The sequence below is a fragment of the Falco peregrinus genome, chromosome 3 (genome assembly GCF_023634155.1).
Source record: "Falco peregrinus isolate bFalPer1 chromosome 3, bFalPer1.pri, whole genome shotgun sequence".
NCBI classification, from domain to species: Eukaryota; Metazoa; Chordata; class Aves; order Falconiformes; family Falconidae; genus Falco; species Falco peregrinus.
In genome coordinates this window covers 85,915,441-85,936,976 of record NC_073723.1, presented here as the reverse complement: position 1 = coordinate 85,936,976, position 21,536 = coordinate 85,915,441, and positions in this window count along the sequence as shown.

The window sequence follows — 21,536 nt, the reverse complement described above, 5'->3', positions numbered from 1 at the left end:
CTTAGACCAAGTCCTGACGTAAATTCCCTGAATCTCGGACACCAGTATGCAGAATCAAATCACACCTTCCATCACAGATGCTTTTCCCAACCTACCTTTGCAATAAAGAAAGAGCCCTCTGTGCTAATCCAGGATGCTAAGACTTCTTTCAAGAGCTGTCCCTTTTTCCATGCTCATAACAATAATGCACTGGGCAGTGTGACACCACAGACACAAAGTTTCAGGCTCCTAAGGGATTTCTTGTCACCTTGTGGTTCCTTTATTTAGTAGTCTGGACACACGGCCTTATTATATCAGTATCCCATTTCATATAAGGGACAAGTGCCCTGAGTATCTTTGCACCACATCTCCAGTTATTCAGTTAGATTGGTTGCAGTTAAAACTGTATATCTCACAGATCCTTTATCTTCTTTTGAACAGACCTTTATTTCAGAAAGCAGGATTTGCAAGTGAATGAAGTGAAATGAAATTCTACATGCAGGAACAAAAAAAAAAAAAAAAAGTAAGTTAAACACTCCATGAGAGAGAGCAATCTCTCCCTTTGGCTGCACAAATCTATTCGTAGACTTCTGTCAAGAGGAAGAGATGTTCAGAATTGAGAAAACCATTACTGCAAGTGAGACAGGCCTTGTTCACTTACAGCTGCACATACCTTACTTGTGAACCCATACTTCCAACATAAGGTTGGAAAATCTAAGTCTTTTTCTTGTCTTTTGGTTTTGACCCATTTGAGCACAGGCAGGTCACACTGGAAAGACTGCTTGGCAATTATATGAGGGTTTCATACATATATATGGAAGTAGTGACTATCACAAAATAGCATAAGCCCAAGATCAAGAGCTTTAAGGAAGGTACTAGTTATCAGAAGGCTCTTACTAAAACTGTGAGAGCTGGTAGTATTCTGTTAAGGGAAAACTACCAGCACAGCAAAACTCAGACAGAAATTAATTTTAAAAGATACAGATACTCAGTGTGCATGAGCTCGAGAGACTCACAATTAGTCCTTGTTTCTTGGTCCCTCATAATGAAGCTGGACATGGTGGTAGCCTAGGCTGAACCTGCAGTTTAAATCTTTTGGGCTTGTCATAAATTGACTTTCTAGGCTCATTGCTATGTAAGGGTGTCACACCAAAAGGAAGATCACAGCTGAAAGCATAAGGTGATGCTTAAGTCAGTTGTCTTCCCTAGATCTCCCATCACAAGCAAAAGAAAATCAGCTCTTGAAGGCCTCCCAGAGCAGTGCATCTCACCACATTTGCCTCAGTTTACCCTTTATTATTTTTTTTTCCACCTTCATTTAAAGCTAAGTGCCTGCTGTCAGATTTGGTCACAGCCCCACCTGACCATGCAGTCAAGTCAATGTGCAGACTAAATGAAGGCCACATGACATAAGCCCTCAGTTTACCTGCCAACACAAAGAATTATCTCTCTGGCAAAGATTTAGGCTTCCTGGTAAATCCTGCTTCATCTCACTGTGTCTGCAGGGCCCAGGACAATGTGTAAGGAGAGGGAAGGAAGCAGGAATCAAAGCTGTGGAGTACTGGAGTAACTCAAAGCTCTGAGCTGTGGTTGACTGGAACAGTGGAGACTGGGATGAGCAGCACTTGTCAATGATCTCCCAACACCTCCATTTCCCTACCATTAGCAAGAGAAAGATTTTATGTTTTAATACCCACCAGCTCTTAAAACGCTATTGATGCAGCAGCTCTGGGGCTCCCTGTATTGCTGATGGCAGGCTGATTTTCCCTAGAAAACCCAGGGCACAGAGAGAAGAGCATGGTCAGTGTTGTGTTCCAGTTTGTTTGGCTCTGTATGAAGGGCCCTTTCTCCAAGACAGTCTTAACAGGAGCTAAAGTAATTGTGCTGGAGAAAGTGGTAGGGATTTGCCTGGAGCCAGAGATTTACCATGCTCCCAGGAATGGCATAGAAAAAGCACAAGGAACTACTTTTCCCACTAAATCAACTTTGCTGACCCTTCTGTTTCACCTGCAGCTCTCTGCAGGCAGGGTTAGACACGTGAAACTCAGGTAGACAGACTAACTTAGTTCAATCAAGGAAAGTCTCTCATGTGACCAGTAGCAAGATCATAACTATATTGCAATCCACAGGGTAAGATACCTACACTCAGCTGAGCAGCTACTAGCAGCACGGTTCAGCTACCCATGGTTCAACAGGTGCCCAGGCTCAGGCTTCAAAGATGCTTGAGATCCAGAATGTCCATGTGGGACAAGCACATATGGCACAACACCTACAGGAATTCAGCACGATGGTAGGCACTGGAATTTAGGCTGGGGTTAACACAAATATTTAACCTTACCATGCCTTAGCCAACACAATGACTAACAGGATCCCACACAAATGTGAAGTAAGTTCCTTTCACCCCTTTCTCCAGTGGAAAACTGAAACTACAAAGATGGTTTAAACAGAATCCTTGTATTTCAATCAAACCATCCTAAACATTGGTGCACAGTCAAGGTGCCACACCTTGGCTGAAAAGTGGACCTTCACCAAATGCCGATGTCATTGCACAGGGCTGAGTGACCACACCTGTTATCTCCTCCCAGATTGTAGTCCTGGCTCAAACACACCAGCCAAGTTCCTCTGTCACACAGCCCGTGGAGCGTGCCTGAAGTTAGATACTTCTGTTGGAGGAGCCTTGCAGCCCAAGGCATTGATTCTTGCACCACCAGCCACCCCGCAAGGTTTTTCCTACTTGCAGCATGTACCTATGGCACCACAAAGAAATCCCACAAAGGGGTGTAAGTCTGTTTCCTTCCATAAATTCTTTGACTCCCATCTGCTCTGGGAAAATTAACATCCATCCTGAGAATAGATTTCACTGTGATATTTACAAAGAGAATAATAATTGAAAAAAAAAAAAATATGACAAGAACACAAGCCCTTACAACGCTTTAGCTCAATTGAACAGATCTATGGCACTAATAAGAATAGAAAAAATAAGTATTAATAGCTCTGAATAAAGCACCTGGCAAAAAAACCCACCTACAAACCCAAAACAAAACCCAAACAATCACAAATAGAGAAATGCATCAGCAAAACAAAGAGAAAGAAGAAAATTGAAATCAGAGCAGCCTAGCAACACAACTCCAGGCTTTCAGCAGGGGCACAGACAGAGCCCTGGAAAAGCTTTCCTGAGCACCACAGTAACACTGCATTAATACGTACTTCTTACTAATAGAGAGTTTTTGAAACTGCCTGGAGGCTCAGGGAATGTTCAAAATGGCAGTGTTGTTCAAGTGGGAAAGGGATCAGGCCAGCACTGACTAAGAGGCCCTGTGAGGCAATGCTGACTTTTTGCAAAGGAGATAACACCTTTCCATCTGAAAGGTCAGAAAGTGAGATTAGTCCTAGCCACATCTATCTGCATCCCAGTGCAGCCCTGGCTCCAGTCCTGGCAGCATCCAGAGAAAGGCTCCTATGGACTTTAACAGAATCTGTTATCCGGTGGCCCGTGTCTCATTGTGCTGCAGGCTAGAATGACAAAAGTAAGCTGAGCAAGAAACTTTCACAGCTGAAAAATACAATGCAGTGTCAAAAAAAGCCCCAACTTCTGACCTTTATTTATCTTGAACCTCCAAAATATCTTCCCTAATCACCTTTTTTCCCCTCACCCAACAGCAACACTAGTTACGAGTTCCAGCACAGGCTGACTCAAAGCTTCATTGGAGCTAAGAACTTCTCCTTCTATTGTGGTTTAACCCCAGCTGGTAATTAAGCACCATGCAGCTGCTCGCTTACTCCCCCCTCACCCAGAGGGATGGGGAGGGAAGCTGGAAAGGAACATAAACCTTGAGGGTTAAGGTAAGAAAAATTTAATAATTGAAATAGAAGAAAAATGAAAGAACAATAATGACAATGGTGACAATAACAGTTATAATGTAAAGGATGAAGGAAAGAATAAAACCCAGAGGGAAAAGAAGAAAGGAACACGTGGTACACAATGCAACTGCTCAGCGCCCCTATGCCCAGCCAGTCCCCGAGCAATGAATCGCCCACCCTGGCCAACCCCCCAGGTATATGACAGCCCATGGTATAGAAAACTTCTTTGGCTAGCTAGGGTCAGCTGAACTGGCTGTGTCCCCTCCCAGTTCTTTGTGGCCCTCCAGCCTTTTCACTAACAAGACCTGAGAAACTGAAAAGTCCTTGACCTGGTATGAACATTACCTAGCAGCAACTAAAACCATCGGTGTGTTATCAACATTGTTCTCACACCAAAGCCAAAACACAGCAGTGTACTAGCTCCTAAGAAGATAACTCCATCCCAGCTGAAGCCAGGACACCTTCCCTCACTGCAGAGCTACTGCTGATCATGCAATTGGTAGCTCCTTGTTTCTGTGTAACACTGAACCACCTGCCGCAAGTAATGTCCAACAGCAAATACCTGGAGAATGAATGGAGAATTGGCAGATGTGGGCACCTGAGTCAGGGCTTTCTGAGAGGCACCCTTGTCCACTCAGGACCCAGAGCCCAAAATGTCTAAGACACAGGTAACTTAGGTAGTCTTTGAAGGAACGGAGAGTAGCCTATTTGGAGGGGCTGATGTCACCCACCTGTGATATCACAAAGCCAAGAGAAAGGAGAACTGCATGGTAGTCTACTTCAGGCAAGACAAGAAACAAGATGGTCCAACAGACAGACTGTGGGAGAGTTAAGTCCTTCATTCTTAGCCCAAGTGATCCAGCAGTACTGGGTCACTAATGCTTGATGAAGTTTCACAGGAGCCACTATTTAGATTGGATTTGCTTGTGTTAATCCTTACTCATCAAAGAGGAATGAAGCAGAAGTCTCAAATTTGTCATGCCCTAAAAGATCAGCATGTACAACCATAAATCCTTGGTGTTGGCATCTTAAGCTAGGGTAGCCTCCCACTCCTGAGAAAAACAGAGAAGAATAAACACAAAATAGCTATGACATCCTTCAGATTATAATTAATTATCTGCTAATTAAAATCTTCCCATGCAGATAGTACCTGCTTGTATTTCCCTGGCTGCAAAAATCTTAAATAATCTGGCTGGATTAGGTAGTGAGAAATATCCCACAGGGATTTTGATGTCACTCAGAGTAGAGGGGTGGTAGTATTCCATATACTGTCATCCTACCATAACATTTCCATGATACGCCACCATGCTACCGCTTTAATTCTGGTAGTAGCCATTAGTCTGTATTACAGGGAAATTTCCCTTAGATTCCACAACATTCTATATCAGGGAAACATTTTCATTTACTCATTAACTGTTACCATTAGCTTTAGAAAAGAGCAGCTATTCATTTTTTAATACAAATAAACGGAAAAATAGGTTTATCTTTATTTTCTGCTTCTGAAGACTGAGACTGAAAATCATCATATTGTTTCAGCCAGGGAAATGAAATCCATCAAAGTCCTGATATAACAATGTACTGAAATGGAGGTAACAGTATTCCCCTTTTCCACCAATGATGATTAGGCTGCAGTTACAGCACCACAGGTTGTGAAACAGATTCTCCCAGCCCACATTTTCGTAGCTGCATCATTAGTAAGACCCATGCTACCTGGTTTACAGTTCGGTTTGGCTCTCTCCAAAATCTATTATGCTGAATCTAGAGTCACAGGCCAGACTTTGGTTTGGTTCTTGGCAAATCATCATGTAAAGTGAACTTTCATGGATGCATGTATCTGTAAAGCCCTGATACATAGGTATTAATCTCCAGCTTCAAGAAAGAACAATTTTCTTAGGAAAAGAAATGGCATTGCATAAAAACCATTGTAAACAATTTCTGTGGTACTGAAAATGTCAGCTATTATGCATTCGGTGTACTGTTACTCCCACAGGCATTTCCCTTGACTGAAGTTCCCCAAGGCTGAATAAAATACTCCAACCCCTTATTCTCACTATTTTACTTAAGTATTTTTCTTAAGCAATTTCTTCTAACCTTTGTGAACAGGTGACCTCATGTACTCATGTTGTGACACGTAATAGGAGTAATAAAATGGATTAAACCCCACCTAACACACAGGTTTCAAGTAGCTGTTGATGGATATTCATTAATGAATAGAAAAGGCAAAAAACCTCCCAGTAGGTTCTGCAACGATTGCTTCCAAACATGACGTTATTTTCAGCAGGTTGCTAGAGGCAAGTGTGAATTTACTGATGGTAAAATGTATGAATGATGTAAAGACTGAGGAGGTGGTTAAGTCCTGGTTACAGGGGAAGCGTGGGGGGGAACCTGATTAGCATTCAGAGGTAGTACAGCTAAATGAAAAGTGTGGAACCATGGAAGCAAAAAATGGAGGTTATGCATGTGGAGGGAAAGGGTTTTGACAGAGGATTGCTTTTGCCATCTTGGTGGGACAAGAGCCCACGTCCCGTGGCCATGTCAACAAGTCTTAGGTGATCCCTGGAGGTGTGAAGAAATACTGAGCATATGAAAAGGACTCTTCTTCTTCATGAATGTTAGTCTTCTTTCTACTGGGATTGCATGTACACTTGGCAAAGGGTTGGAAGAAAACAAACAAAAAAGGGCTGTGGTTTTGAAGACTGGAGAAAATGTCTTGCAGTGAGTGACCAGCTACCCCATTTCTTGACATGTTAATATGACAAAAAGTTGACCTAATTATTATGGACAGATATTTTCTTCAGTACATCTTTCCTTTTCTCTCCTGACAGGGAGCGTAACAAAAGCTGATGTTTCACAGTGCTGCCTGATACATTTTCCCTGGAAATAAAACCAGTTCAACTCCCCCTCTACTCTGCCCTGGTGAGGCCACACCTGGAGTGTTGTATCCAGGTCTGGGCTCCCCAGTTCCAGAGAGACAGAGGACTATAGGAGAGGGTCTAGAGGAGGGCTACAAAGACGATGAGGGGACTGGAGCATCCCGCTTATGAGGAAAGGCTGAGACAGCTGGGCCTGTTCAGCCTGGAAAAGGCTGAGAGGGGATCTTATCCCTGCATACAAATATCTTAAAGGCAGGTGTTAAGCAGACGAGACCAGGCTCTTTTCAGTTGTGCCTAGTGACAGGACAAGGGGCAACAGGCACAAACTGCAACATGGGAAGTTCCATCTGAATATGAGGGAAAACCTTACTTACTTTGAGGGTGAAAGACCACTGGCACAGGCTGCCCAGAGAGGCCCTGGAGTCTCCTTCTCTGGAGACATTCAAAACCTACCTGGACTCAACTCTGCACAACCTGCTTGAGGAGAACCTGCTTTAGCAAGAGGTTGGACTGGTCTCAAGAGGTGCCTTCCAAGCCTGATCATTCCATGATTCTGTGATGAAACCATGAGCCTGATCAACCATTTGTGTGAAGCATCAAAGGAAAAGGTAAAGTATGTGGTATATGAAGGCACAGACCCTAGGTGAGCTCCCCCATTGCATACATAAGTGCTGGTTAAATACAATTATCCACCTAAGTTCTGCCCTGGAACGTGCTTACATGCAGCAAAGCCCCTTTGCAGCCAGCTCACACTTCACTGAGCTGTTTACTCCCTCCACGCTCACCTGAGGAGCTCTCTTCTTCCCAGATCAGGATTTAAGCTGTGGGGGGCTTTGGGCAGCCCCTCATTGGGAGGCTTTGGGCAGCCCCTCATTGCAGACAGGTGTGCACAGAACTGATTTGCAGGTGAGCTCAGAGATTGAGTGTGAGTTGTTTCCTCACTACATTGTAAGGCATCATCACCCTACAGCCTGGCACCCAGACAGTGAACAAAGACTTTTCTCAGAAAGGGCCTTTGCAGAGTATGCATTTTTTGCTGTCTTCAAAGAAAGATTTTGTATCCTTCTAGACATTTTATCAAATGCAGTTAAACTCAGTAAGAAGGAAATAGGGTTGGGTGTAATATGAAATATATAAATTAAAAATTGGATAGAATCCCTGGTTCCAGGTGTTAATGAAACTCTCTTGTCCTTACTTAGAGCCTGCAGTTGATGTAAAGTAAAAGAATGAAGGCTTTTCATTGCAATGTGGTTGCAAACAGAAAACAGCAAATTGGGAAGAGGAGCTGTTTGGGTGTCTCCTTGGCTATTTTCATCAATCAGTTGGTACAGCACACTCAAGGAAAACCAATACAATTAGTTTCTTCTCACCTCATTTGAGCTACTTAACTCAGGTAGACAGTGTTAGAAGTAGGAGAAAAATTCCCAAGCAGATGTTTTTGGAAAGAAATTACAGAGGCCAAAGAGATGGGAGGGAAAGTGAGAAAGAGATGTTGGTGAGAAGGACCTATCCACCATTCAGACTCCCTGCTTTAACAGCTGAAGCACGTATGTGCCCTTGCTTCTTTCTTGTGTTTTCATGGAAGGGCAGCAAGTGCTGAAGCTGCTACATGAACTGCAGAGCACTCTTATGACAGGTGTCCCAATAATGAGTAGAGCTTGTGTTGCTAACACCAGGCTATCAGCTTCCCAGACCCCTTGGATTTCTTGGAAGATGGAGGGAAGTGCAGGGGCAGAGAAGCAGCCTTTGCTGCTCGTGAAGACTATTCTCCAGTGATCTTCTGGCCAAATGCAGAGATGCTTCCACTAGAGCTGAAGGAAAATCTCATTCCCCATTCATTACCCAGATTTGCTAGTCCTAGCAGTGAAGAGGGATGTTACAGAGGCACCCACTGGACACCATTATTTAATTTTCATCCTCTTCTAGGGATTATACCAGAGGAGGACATCAGATGCCAGAGAGATGAGAAAGACCCACAATCTGAGACGATGTTTGCACTTTGCTTAGCAAATGATGTACTGAAACAAGACAGAACTCAGGGCCCAGTGAAAACCCAAGTTCTCACCTAAAGTATGGGTACAATCGTTCACTGTTGTGGAGGATGGGATTTTTTTCAAGGAAGTGCCCTGCTCAGTGGCCTGGCTTGTGGTGGCCATGTACATCTGTGCAGGGTTAAGCTTTGCAAGCCATGTTGAGCAGACTTGGTAGGGAAAGAAAAAAAAGAGAAAGAAAAAAAAAAGGGGGGAGGAAAGAAAAAAGAAATTGCAAAGATGTTAAGAAGAAAAGCTTGTCTTCAGACTACAAAAAATGTTTTCCCATGCTCCTCTCTTCAAAACAACCCTGCTGCATCGTGTGTTAATGAAATCTTAATACTGCCATTTGCTCATGACACAGAATATGGGACTTGTCACAGGAGATAAGATGTTGCTGGACCATGGCTGATAAAGGACTGTGAAATGAAAAAAAGTCTCTGGATACCAGCTGTGTTGGCTTAAGAGGAATCAGCGTTGCTACTAGAAATATCCAGGGGAAGCTGTGGTTCCAGGGAGCTAATGCCCTCTGGGTTTTGACTGCAATCTGCCAGCTTGTCCAAACAAGGGGAGAATTAGCTGCTTCTCTGACTTTTCAAAGAACTAAAAAACAGATTAAAACTCTGCTAGCATTTTCCTTGAGTGTGCTGTGCCAACTGATTGATGAAAATAGCCAAGGAGACACCCAAACAGCTCCTCTTCCCAATTTGCTGTTTTCTGTTTGCAGCCACGTGCTCCTGGAAGTTGGTGTACCAACAGCAAAAAGAAAAAAAGAAATAGTGCTGAGACAAATGGATTTGCCTAACAAACAAAAAGAATCTATTCTGATTATAATTCCCAGTCTTTCTTTATGGATGCCCTACCCACTGAGAATAATCTCACTAGTTTTCACAGTTGGCATCATAACAATTACTATTAATAATTTTGTTATGAGAATATGATCCTCATGGCTAGGAAGTGGTCAGTTGAAAGTGAATCAAAGAGAAGAAGAAAGCAATTCAATTAACCAGGGTCTTGCCTTTGTTGCTGAGACTAGGAATGTAGCAGGATTTATAAAAATACTAGAAAGAGAATAGAAATATGGAGAACTTCAGTAGTGAAGAGAACTCATTCTTCTTGCAGGTGGATAGGAAACCTGTGCTAGAAAAAATTTTCCCCTTCCCGGTACTAATCACAGATTTGAAACGAAGAGTATAGAAAATCACATACATAAAGGGATTCTTCCCAATACGTTTCTCCCAGCAGCTGTCAACCTGAGAGATTAAGATTGCCATATACAATAAACCTACAAGTCACAACAGATTATGTGCAGACACTAAGAGCTGAAAAAGTAGCAACAGGTTCATTTAAGTTCCCAGAATGTGGTATTGAAGTACTCGGGCAGAGAATTTTAGGTGTTTTGTTTGGTCCTAGGGATGCAAGTTTGAAGCTGTGTGCTTTATTTGATCCAAAGACAGCTTGTAGGACATGTAGTGGTTGGTCCATGGGCTGAACAATGAGGTATAATCCTGACCAGTCCTGGCCTGAGAAGCTGGCAGGAGAAATAGCAGCATGTTACTCATGCTACATAGGCTTCAGTGAACCCTGAAATCTTCTGGTTCGAGTCCATTTATCTTGATGGCAGCACAGCTGGAAAAGGGTGTGATTTCATATGGAAGCTTCTTACAGAAGAATTAAATGGAGATTAGGTGGAGCTTTTCTTGGTTTCCCCCTCCCTACACCTTTTCTAAAGGAGGTGACTGCTACGAGACAGGGATTTTGATAGAAGTCTTATTCCCTTTCCCAGAGATTTCTGGTGCTAACACAAACTGAGGTCATGCTCTGTGCCCTACCTTGACATCCCTTCAGAAGTCCATCTCATAGGTATCCTATCACAACCACATATCTTTCCCTGATCAGGTGGTTGGATCTATCCAGCTATGCCACCTTCAGTATTGTCTTCAAGAGGAAACAAACTTGAACTTCTACTTCTACAGACTACACAGAGCTCTTTAACCGCTGTTGACTGCCCTGGAGCAAAGTGGGAGAGAATACAGTGTATTTGCTAAACCCATTAATCAGTTGATTACAGCCCAAATTAATTTTTATGTATATTCCATCTTACCTGACAAAACACAAAGCAGATGTTTTATGAAAAGGAAGTCTACATGGATTATTATGATATGATGTGAACGGGATATGTGGGGAGACAACAGCCTTTCACTGGGTAGTTTTTCAGGTGAAAAATTATTACTGAGAATTACACAACGACTCTCTCTCTCCTTTAAATCCAAGCCTCAGCCGATTTATATTGGGGGGGGGGGGGGGGGAGGGGCGCGGGGAGGAAGAGTTGAGCATGTTAGCTATATTGTTTCTGACTTGTCATTCTTTATCGGGCAATTAAGTGCAATGTGACATTTTCTTGACAAAGTAGCTCTGTACAGCTGTGTCTTTCTCCAGACGAAACATAAAGCAAATTAGAATTTGTGCATCCATAAATCTCCATGGCTGCAGCTGTAACAGGGGTGGAAAGAGGGGGAGGAAGGAGTGATGATGCATAGAGCTCTTTACAAAAGATCAGCATCATCTCCAGTTTCATTTTCCTTTTGCTTTATTTTTTTTTTATCATCCTTGATTTAAAAATGACAGGTATTATTTTGCCCCCTAATAGTCCTGTCTGTCTAAGGATTTCACCACATGGGAGCCTGTGGACATTCCACAGTTCCCCTGGTTCTGGTAGCAAGCCACTCTTCCTCGATGTAAAACTGATGGGCAAATTGAGACCTTCAGTAATGAAGCAATTTGATTAAAATTAGAATATGGGGGGGAAAAAAACAACCCACATGAAGCCACCTCAAGTACATCCTGCTACCCCAAGGCAAGATCAGCTAAATCTTAATTTTTCTCTAGGCAAAACTCAGGCTGGTGCATACAAACCCAGTTCATTAATTCAAAATCCATCCTTTCCACCTGCACCAGATGAATGTGTGTTGGCTTCTTTCCATTCAACAGACACACTCTGACCCTGGCAAACATAGAGTTTCTGTGCTAAATCGGTTTTTGCCTAGTGCAGATGCAGTCACTCTCTAGACCGAGATGTTTGCAAACCTGAAAGATGGGAGGAAGTGAGGAGATTCCAGACTTCCCCTGGGTCTGTTTTCCTGAAGCAAAACTGATTAGCCATTTCCCTGTGCTAGCTGGCAAACCACCTCAATGCTGTGTTTACATAAATCACAATAAGCCTAATTCAGGCAGCAAGCCATGTGCAAACAGAAATCACCGCCAGATGCTCCTGCAGACGAGGACACTGAAGAAACCATCAGCTAATTCAGTAACCAACTCCCACGATCCCAGATTTTGTGTTCGTAAACTTGGGGTAATGGAGCCCAGGAGATGTGGGTAACAAGGTTTGAAGATGTGCAGCCATTAAGTGCATCCACAATAGTATGTCAGAGAGCACTTAGAGCAGTAATGTTATGTGAATGAATACAAGTGTTTCTCATTTATGCTGCAGTTATCTGAATTTTATCCTATGCAAGGTTCATAAGGTGTTGTTCTAAACACAGACTATTCTGCCAACAGTTTACCAGTAAAATGATGCAATAGTCCTTAGAAATTACGATTAGTAGAGACCTGTAGCACTAACTGGTAAGCCTGAAGGTTATCCACATCTCTCCCTTAAATTGCAATGGGGACTGATGAGTTGGGGGGAAATTTATTCTGCACTGTGATTCTTCCACTTCCAGAAAAAAATACTGTGTCTTGGAGATGAAGACAGTTGTTGAGCTGTTGTGTCAGCTCCTCTACATCTCTGCTAAGTCCCAAGCATTTAGCAGTACCTAGCAGCCAAGGATTTAAATGTCAGATTCTGCACCTAAGATGAAACAATGCTGAGCACCAGTACAGTCTGGCAGAAGAGTGGCTGGGAAGCAGCGCTGCAGAAAGGGATCTGGGTGTGCTGGCTGGCAGCAGGGTCAGTACCAGCCAGCAGTGTGCGCTGGCAGCCAGGAGGGCAAACTGCATCCTGGGATACATCACAAACAGTAGAACCAGCCAGTCAGAAGAGGTGATTATGTTGCTCTGTTGATGAGGAAAAAGGAAGAAGAAAGATGAGGAAAGAAAGAGAAGAAGGAAAAAGAGTTCCAGTTGGAAGTGACCTACAACTATCATGTAATTCAACTGCTGACTAGCGCTGGACCAGATTTAGTGTTGCTGCGGCCTCACCTTGAATACTGTGTGCAGCTCTGGGCCCCTCAATTTCAGAAGGATGTGAACATTCTCAAATGTGTGCAGAGGAAGGCAACACAGCTGATGCAAGGGCTGGAAGGCATGTCCTGTGAGGAGCAGCTGAGGACTCCGGTTTGCTTAGTTTGGAGAAGAGGAGGCTGAGGAGTGACCTCACTGCTCTCTACAGCTTCCTGAGGTGGGGAAGCCAACAGGGAGGTGCTGATCTCATTTCCCTGAGATTCAGGAATAGGATGTGCAGGAATGGTTCAGAGCTGCACCAGGGGAGGTTTAGGCTGGACATCAGGAAGCATTTCTTTACCTTGAGGATGGTCACACACTGGAACAGGCTTCCTAGGGAGGTGGTCCAAGCCCCAAGCCTGTCAGTGTTCAGGGGGCATTTGGACAACATCCTTAATAACATGCTTTGACTTTTGTTCAGCCCTGAATTGGTCAGGCAGTTGGAGTAGATGACTGTTGTAGGTCCCTTCCAACTGTTAGATTCTATTCTTTTCTATTCAGTTCTGTTCTATTCTATTCAGTTCTGATTTCTATTCTATTCAGTTCTGATTTCTATTCTATTCAGTTCTGTTTTCTATTCTATTCTATTCTATTCTATTCTATTCTATTCTATTCTATTCTATTCTATTCTATTCTGTTGGCTCTTAGTTAATCAATTTTGTGAAGGTATTTACGACGTAGGGGAGCTATATTACTCCTTACTACCATGCTCAGTTCTAAAGAATTTGGGAAGGCAAGAGCTGTTTCTTAAATTTTTCAGAAGGTAAAACCTCTGCCAGCTGCTGGCAAATAATGCACATAATTGTAATCACTGATATCCCTGAACAGATCGTTTGGTTTATGGATTAACATTGCTTTGGATCAAGCAAAACTGAGCACAGAGTAACTCAGACTGCCTTAGGGATCTCCGTACCCTCAGGCAAGGGTGTTGGCTTGTCTCTGTTGAAATGATCTTTGAAAACCCACCCACTGCATGCAGATAGATGAGAGAATGTCATCAGTTACCACAGGACGGTCCAGAAAAAGATTATTCTATCTCCAGCCTCTTATTGTTGATCCTGAGAAGGAAAATCCATAATTTAAAAGCCATAGTTTGTCTCCGTCCCATTTCTGTATCCTGAGCTTTTTTAGATAGTAGGATATTGTGATGTGTTCAGTACAATTCCCTGAGTCATGGAAACCTTGCGAGATGTAAGCAATACATGTCAGTACATATTACCTCTTGTAATTGTCCTGGCCTGCTTCACCCCACTGGTTGGGCAATAGGCAAGAGGAATGGGAGGTCATACCAGTCAGGCCTAGGCGAAGGCTGCAAATCAGCCTGCACATAGGGAGCAGAGGAGAACAGCATACACACAGCGCTAACTGCAGGCAAAAAGCTCACAGATTAGCACAGGAAAAAAAGCACAGGCAAGAAAACAAAGGCACAGTGCAGTGAAGCATCCTGGACAAGGACATCTGAGTGGTCACGGGAAGAAAGTAACTTGTGTTATCTCTAAGGTTTAGTCCCTGAGACCACACTATATCTAGACCATCTGCTGCTAACTAAGAAGGGTAGGTCAGGACAAAGAAATATCCCACTTTCCCCCAGGAGGGGTGGAGAGGAGAGAACTCACCTGATGTTGGGCAGAAGCTGGAAGTGACTGTCAAGGCTGTTGTCAGCTACAGCCTTGCTTACCTCTGTGCTAATAACTGTAAAGGCAAGAAGAAAAACAAAGTTATGCATCAGCCTTTGTGATTAAATGAAACCATGATGTGTTACATTCAGCAGCCTTCATTAAAAAAGTGTTATTAGATGCTAAAATTTGTTCTCTCTTGGATGCCACATGCATTTTATCAATTACAGTCAGAGGAATTAGACTTCAAAATAGTGGATTTTAATTTGAGTAGGGAAGGAAATTTCTTTCTTGAAATATAAAGAAGGAGGAAGAAGGAAGGAAGAGGAGAGGAGAGGAGAACTATAAACAAAAAAAAAAGGGGGGGAGGGTATAAAAGGAGCTTATTTCAAAGGTGCAATAAACACTTTTTCACAAAGTGTCCTGGTGATTTCTGAATTTCCAGTGAAATAAAAAGATTCAGACCAAAAAACCCTTAAAATCTTCATGTTTTATATGAATTTTTAAATGTTGCTTGATCTATTTAATCTCTTAGTCACATTTCTGTTTTCTCAGTTTAATTCCACTGGTTTCAGCAATGTACCTTTCCTCAGTTTAAAGTAGTGTCAGGGAAGGAGAAACATGCTCTGAATTAATCTCAGGAATGAATTGATGGCAATTTGAGAGAGAGGAGGATGGTCCCAGAGGGCAAAGGACTCAATTTCTCAAAATGTAGCTCTAAATAATTAATATCTTCTTTCAGGTCCCTAGTAATATACCACTGCTGTAGGATTCATGCTTTCGATTGCTATTAAATGTGTTACAAGCGCTGTAACTGAGTAATATCAGTTCACTAAGGATCTAATCTAAACTCCACTTGTCTCTTTAGTATGATTGTGTTCTCATTACAAGTCAAAGAAAGACATCCTCTTGCTTGCTGTCAGGTTTGGAAAATAAATAGAAAATTACACAGTTTTGCTGTTTACTTTTGAAAAATCCATTGGTTCCAGCACAGAAGAATGGTACAAAATACAGGTATTGCTTTGTAGATATAGACCAAATTAATAGGACATAACAAGCTTCGTAGGGCTTTGGGTAGCAGGACATGGAAACCAGGACTTTACTTGATCTAAAGAAAACAAATTTAAAGAACGACAAAGGTCAGAGCAGCTACCAGGGCCCAGGTCTGCTGAAAACAGCAATTAATAGCAACTAATAGAAACAGGAATTCTCAGCATGGATGTTGTCTTACCCCCACCTGATTCTTGTCAAATGGGTGCTGAAGACACGTAAGCAGCAGGTGCTTCTCTCCCTGATATAGCTACTCTGGATTTGCATTAGTCAGCACATGTCCATCTTCCTTCCACACAGCAAAAAAAAGTCATCTACTGAAAAAAAAAATAGCCACCATCTGTAACCTTAGGAAGCAGATTGAACTTGCCTGTGTTAAAAAGAGCTGTGTCAGAGTGAAGGAAGGTCTGGTGGCTTCAGGGCTGTTCCGGTGCTGGGGGAGGCATCTCATGAAGCCAAGGGAGGGCTCATCCCAGCTTGTTGTGTACTTTGTTTCAGAAGGGATAGCTGGGTGGGATAGCCCGTGTTTGTGCAATGTGCATCTCTGCAATGACATTTAGTCCAGGAAGGTCCAAAAACCCCCATCTCCCCACTTCAGCTATCACAGGCCACTATCAGAATTAGAAGGCTTATGATCAAAGACATAAAAACACAGCTACAGTTACAGTAAGAGAGCAGAGGGAGGGAAGCCACTGATCATATCGTTAGAGCTTACCAAAAAGATTTGTTAAATGTGTCTCCTGGTGACCTCAGGAAAAGAGCTTTGCTCTAAAACACCAGGAGGAATGCAACATCCCCAGTAGTCTGAGCTGGGAGAAAAGATCCCTTATAACTAAACTCAGCAACTGTTTCAAACACAGAAAGGGCTGTAGTTACAGCACGAAAAGAGCACTGGGATCACTGCTGAACAGCCAGCCTTAGTGCCCTGGACTCTTTGAAGTAGACACAGACAGCCTGTGCTCTACATTGGAGCCTGATGCTGTGCTTGATGCTTCAATTTCTATCTAAATGGAAGAAATAAAAAAAAAAAGAAAAGAAAAGAAAAAAGAAAAGAAAACCAGGGAAGACAAACCCTGAGGGCCATGACATATCCACTTGCCTTTGATTTCTGCAGTACGGTGATTTTCCCACCACACCCCAGAGGTTGGAGAAAAGATGTCACACCGTTTGCAGTTCAGGCTTAAGTGCTAAATGCAGTTTGCCTTTGATAGTCGATGACAGGAGGCAACCACCTGTCACAGAGCAGCTTGGTGACTTTCCAAAGCTGGTCTGAGCTGCTTTCCTGCAGGCAAGAAGTGGATGTTGCCTTGCCAGCTGGAGGTGGCTGCAGCTGATTTTGTGTCAAGGCATCCAGAGAAATAGACAGTGTCTACAGAGCCATCAGCTTTTGCAGGGGGTGTTCAATATGTGTGTAACACAGGTGTTATTTGGGGGAATAAATTGTACTTTTTAGGGCAACATACAAGATTCTAATCAAGCATCCAAAGATATTTCTTCTCACTTTTTGCAAGTCAGCTGGCATCAAGTGCCTTATGGAGGTGCAAACAACTACATGCTGAGAACGACACCAAAAAATTTGTCAAATCAGCTGTCAACACAAAGGCTATTTAGAGCTGTTAGAGCTACCCTAGGAGGCCTCCCAGCACCCAGCTACCAGTCCAGAGGGGTGCAGGTCTCCCATTGGCCTTGCCCATCTCTAAGACTTGTTTCAGATACCCTCATGTGTCGTTAATGGTGCCCCACACCTATGTGGACCTCCTTCAGTTGGGTTCCTGAGGAGGAACTGACTGGTTTGGCTTTTATTCTGAACTGGTTTACCTTTACATCAGTTCACTCAAAATCTTCTGCGTGAAGGCTTCCATTCTCACCATAGTGGACTGATGCCATCAAGTTGTCCATCCCAAAAGCAGAGGCCCCTTGCAGGGGTGGGGCTGGGACAGTTCATCTCAGACCCAGTTGGGCTCTCTGCAGGCTCATATTATTAGTTCATGCTTTCTAACTGCTGTTTGCACCCACATGGGAGGGGCTAAAAAGGCAATACCACTTAGATTTCCCACAAAAACTAGGAGTCAGTATTCCCACCTGTTCTCAAAGGGGTGGCCTAACATTTTTCCATTCTTCAGTGATGACCAGACCACAGAGATACAATATTTCTTAGGTAACACAATGGAAAGATAAATTGGCATTTTATCATGATGCATTTCCAGAAGGCTGAAACACTACTCAGTGTCTAAAATAGCAAGATACTACAGAGTATAATCCTTAATTAGTGACTAACAGAGCCAAGAAATACAACCAGAGAATCTTATCACTGTGTTTTCCTTTCCCTCACATCCCAGCTACAAAGATCTTGATGACTTGACACAATCCCTCTTTTACCTCCTTCTCTGAAATCCATAAGGGGGTCATATTATATAGATAATTTTTTTATATATTATAAATATAATATATATATTATATATAATATTATATATATTCTTATAAGAAAGAATAGAGAACTCCTCCACAGGAACCCACAGCTCTTCCTGAACATGACTTAATCTTCAATTTTTCTTCGATGACTACTATTAGATTTGAGGATGCAATTGCCAACTTTTTATTTAAAGAGGAAGAATAGCTAAATTTCAAGCTATCTCTCATTTTGAGATGAGTGGAGCAGGTGGTTCTTAGATGATGCACAATGGGCAGATTTGAGGTCTTACTTCTAATTCACAGATGTGCCAAGCCACGGCAGCAAGTCTTTGTTCCGCCATGCCTCAGCTTCCCTCCTTGTGAAGCATACCCATGTATTTCAAAGGTGTATAGTGAGTCTTGATTCATTAACAGCCCTTTGGGACTCAAGATATTATCGGCTGGAATGATATGATTCCGATCAGTCTGGGAAAATAAGAAGGCAAAATCATTCTCAAGCTATTGATCTGTCTTTTCCAAGTGCCGTATTGTTTGGCACTGTGACACCGGTGCGCCTCCCAGGATGCTCAAATGCAGCACTTAAGATATCTTTCTGTTCTTCTCTTCCAAACATTCACTTCTTCATTCCCTTAGTCTCCTCTGAATGACCTAATGCCCTGGGTCCAGGAGGAATCTCCAGCTAGAGACCCCTGAAATTCTTTGCAAATGTGAATAAACCAGAATAAAAAGTCTGTACATGGCACACCCATCAGAGGCACAACTCTTAACTGAACCTGACAGTGATTGCAATGGGAAAGCAGAGGGTATGCACTGGGGTGAGGAAGAAGGTTGGGTCATTTGTAAACTGTACTATACAATTGAAATATAGTATTGCTCCAGCCAAATTGCACCACTTCTGATCTCTCCTCCTAGAGACATCTATGCTACACAAAATGGATATAAGAATGTGCACTGAAGCAGTACTTGGCATCTGATGAGGATGCGCATAGTGATGCACATAATCCACAGGATGGGGTTTTCCACTAAGCCCCATCCAAAGTAAGAGTGTGGTGCTATGGTGGGATTTACCACAACATTTGAGAGTTTTCCTCCCAGACAGAACTCAGTCTAATTCCTCCCTAATCCTGGAAGTGTCTGAGTTCAAAGGTGCCCCCGTTCTTGTCTTGAGACTGCGGTTTCATACCTCTGTGGGGAGGAACCTGCAGATTCCCCCTGAGGAAATGGCATAGAAGGGCTCAGACTCCTCCAGACATTCATTTTGCTGGTCAGCAACTGCAATGTACAAAATTAATCAAATTTTGTTATTTTAAAGAGGTGAAGATGTAATGTTAGAAGTGAACGATAGACTTTGCAAAACTTGGTCATATGGTCATAGGTATGAGGCTGTTTCTATATCCTCTTCAATTTCTCTTTAACTGAAGAGACGTCGAGAAACTTTTATGTGGAGGACAGAATTTAGGATATCCTTTCTATGGCAGATTTTGCTAATGATGTAGAATTAATAGAATCATTAGATTTGATGGCTGTTAGACAAATGAGACGTGTACAGACAAATTAATTCAACCAAGTCCTGTCCCCCCAGCATCTTCACATTGATCCCAGGATCCATTCTATCACTAAAACTTGTGCCAAGAGACTAGGAGGCTGGAGACAAGATATCAGCTGGCAAGGTCATGCCAGTCCCTCTGATGCTGGGCTGTAGCTGTGTCATCCATAGGAGACACTAAACAGCCCCTTTCCATCCTGCAGCCTCTTCCCCAGCTTCCAGTGCCCCCTCTCTCTATAGGGACCCTCATGTTCCTAATGACCACTCTAGTTTAATGCAGACAATAAGGGAGCAAAGGGTTCTGGGTAGAAAAATTCAGTCAGGGCCCCTTCTATCTTCTATTGTATTAACTGAAAGTCTGACAGAGGCTTCTCCATTTTCTTCCAGTTTGTATCTGTCCGGCTTTACAATGGAGTTCACATTTGTTTGCACCATCAGTTGCCTAGTGACAAAGCACAGATGTATTTTGCCCATTATCCTCCAGTCTCATCTTGTGTCAACTCAAAACTACACAGTCAGAAAAATATCTGTTAAACATACTCATTAACCATAAGCTTAAAAATCCTCTAGAAGGATTTTTTAGGAGTGACAGGACAAGGGGCAATGGTTTTAAATCAAAAGAGGATAGATTTAGGTTAGATATTAGGAGGAAATTCTTTAACTGTGAGGGTGGTGAGACACTGGAGCAGGTTGCCCAGAGAAGCTGTGGATGCTTCATCCTTGGAAGTGTTCAAGGCCAGGCTGGATGGGGCCTTGAGCAACGTGGTCTAGTGGAAGGTGTCCCTGCCCATGGCAGGGGGGGCTGGACTAGGATGATCTTTGAAGGTCCCTTCCAATCAAAACCATTGTATGGTTCTATGACATAAGTTCTAATATTTTTAATGCTCTGTAAACCTCTATATTTTTCTCAGGGATGATCAGCAGTGTCTGAATCAAGGATTTTACTCTAAAAAGGGCTAGAGTCCAGCTCACCTGAGTCCTATAAATGTGCCAAGTACAATTCTGAAGTGTGTAGCGCTAAAAGTTTTCCATATATCAACTTTCCTTGATCTTTAGTCACATTTTTTCAGATGCATCTTTGTCCAGTTTGACATTCAGATCAATATATATATAGATCTCAAAGTTAAAATCATCTGGTTTGTCTGAAATGGCAAACTTCAGCGTAGCCCAGAGAGTAGCCCAGCTGAGGAATACTTGAGAAGCAAGGCAAACAGAGAGGGAACCATTTGCAGTCATGTAGGCAAAACTGGCAGTTAGGTACTAGTTGACAAGTTCTTTTCACATGCTAATGTGGCTGACTTATTCACAGTGCCCTATATGCTGCCTTTCCATCATTTGGTTGATAGGGAAAAAAGAAAAAAAAGACAAGATGACATACATGTGACCCTAGAGTGATAAATTAGATTGCATAAAGCTTGAGAAAGAGAAAACAAACAAACAAATCTTGAACTCAGGCAGGAAATGTGTTCTATTTTCCATGATTACTATGGATTGAAAAAATACATAAATCTCAATTTCAAGTTTCTGGAGTTCTTGTTGAAAAAAAACCCCAAGTCGTGGGGTTTTTTGATGGTTGAAGTATAAATAGGAGGAGAAAAAAACAAAATTCACTTAAAATAGGCATTGTTTTAAAAAATATGTATAATGTATTCAGGACCACTTTTTCCTCAGTAATAGCTTTCCAACAGCACATGTTTGTGAGTGCAAAAGGGAATCTCAAACTCTCTAATTCCTTTCCGTAACTCGATGCACACATTTAACATATTCTTGTGGACAATGAACACACATTGAGAGATCCTCTCCATTGCTGACACAAGATGTTTCATGCCATTTGGGATGCTCTGGGGTATTAGAGACATCCATATGGGACTGGTAACCAGGAGTTACTCACACCCTTCTAGACCAGCAGCCAGGGACCAGTTTGGAAATACTAGGACATCTGAAA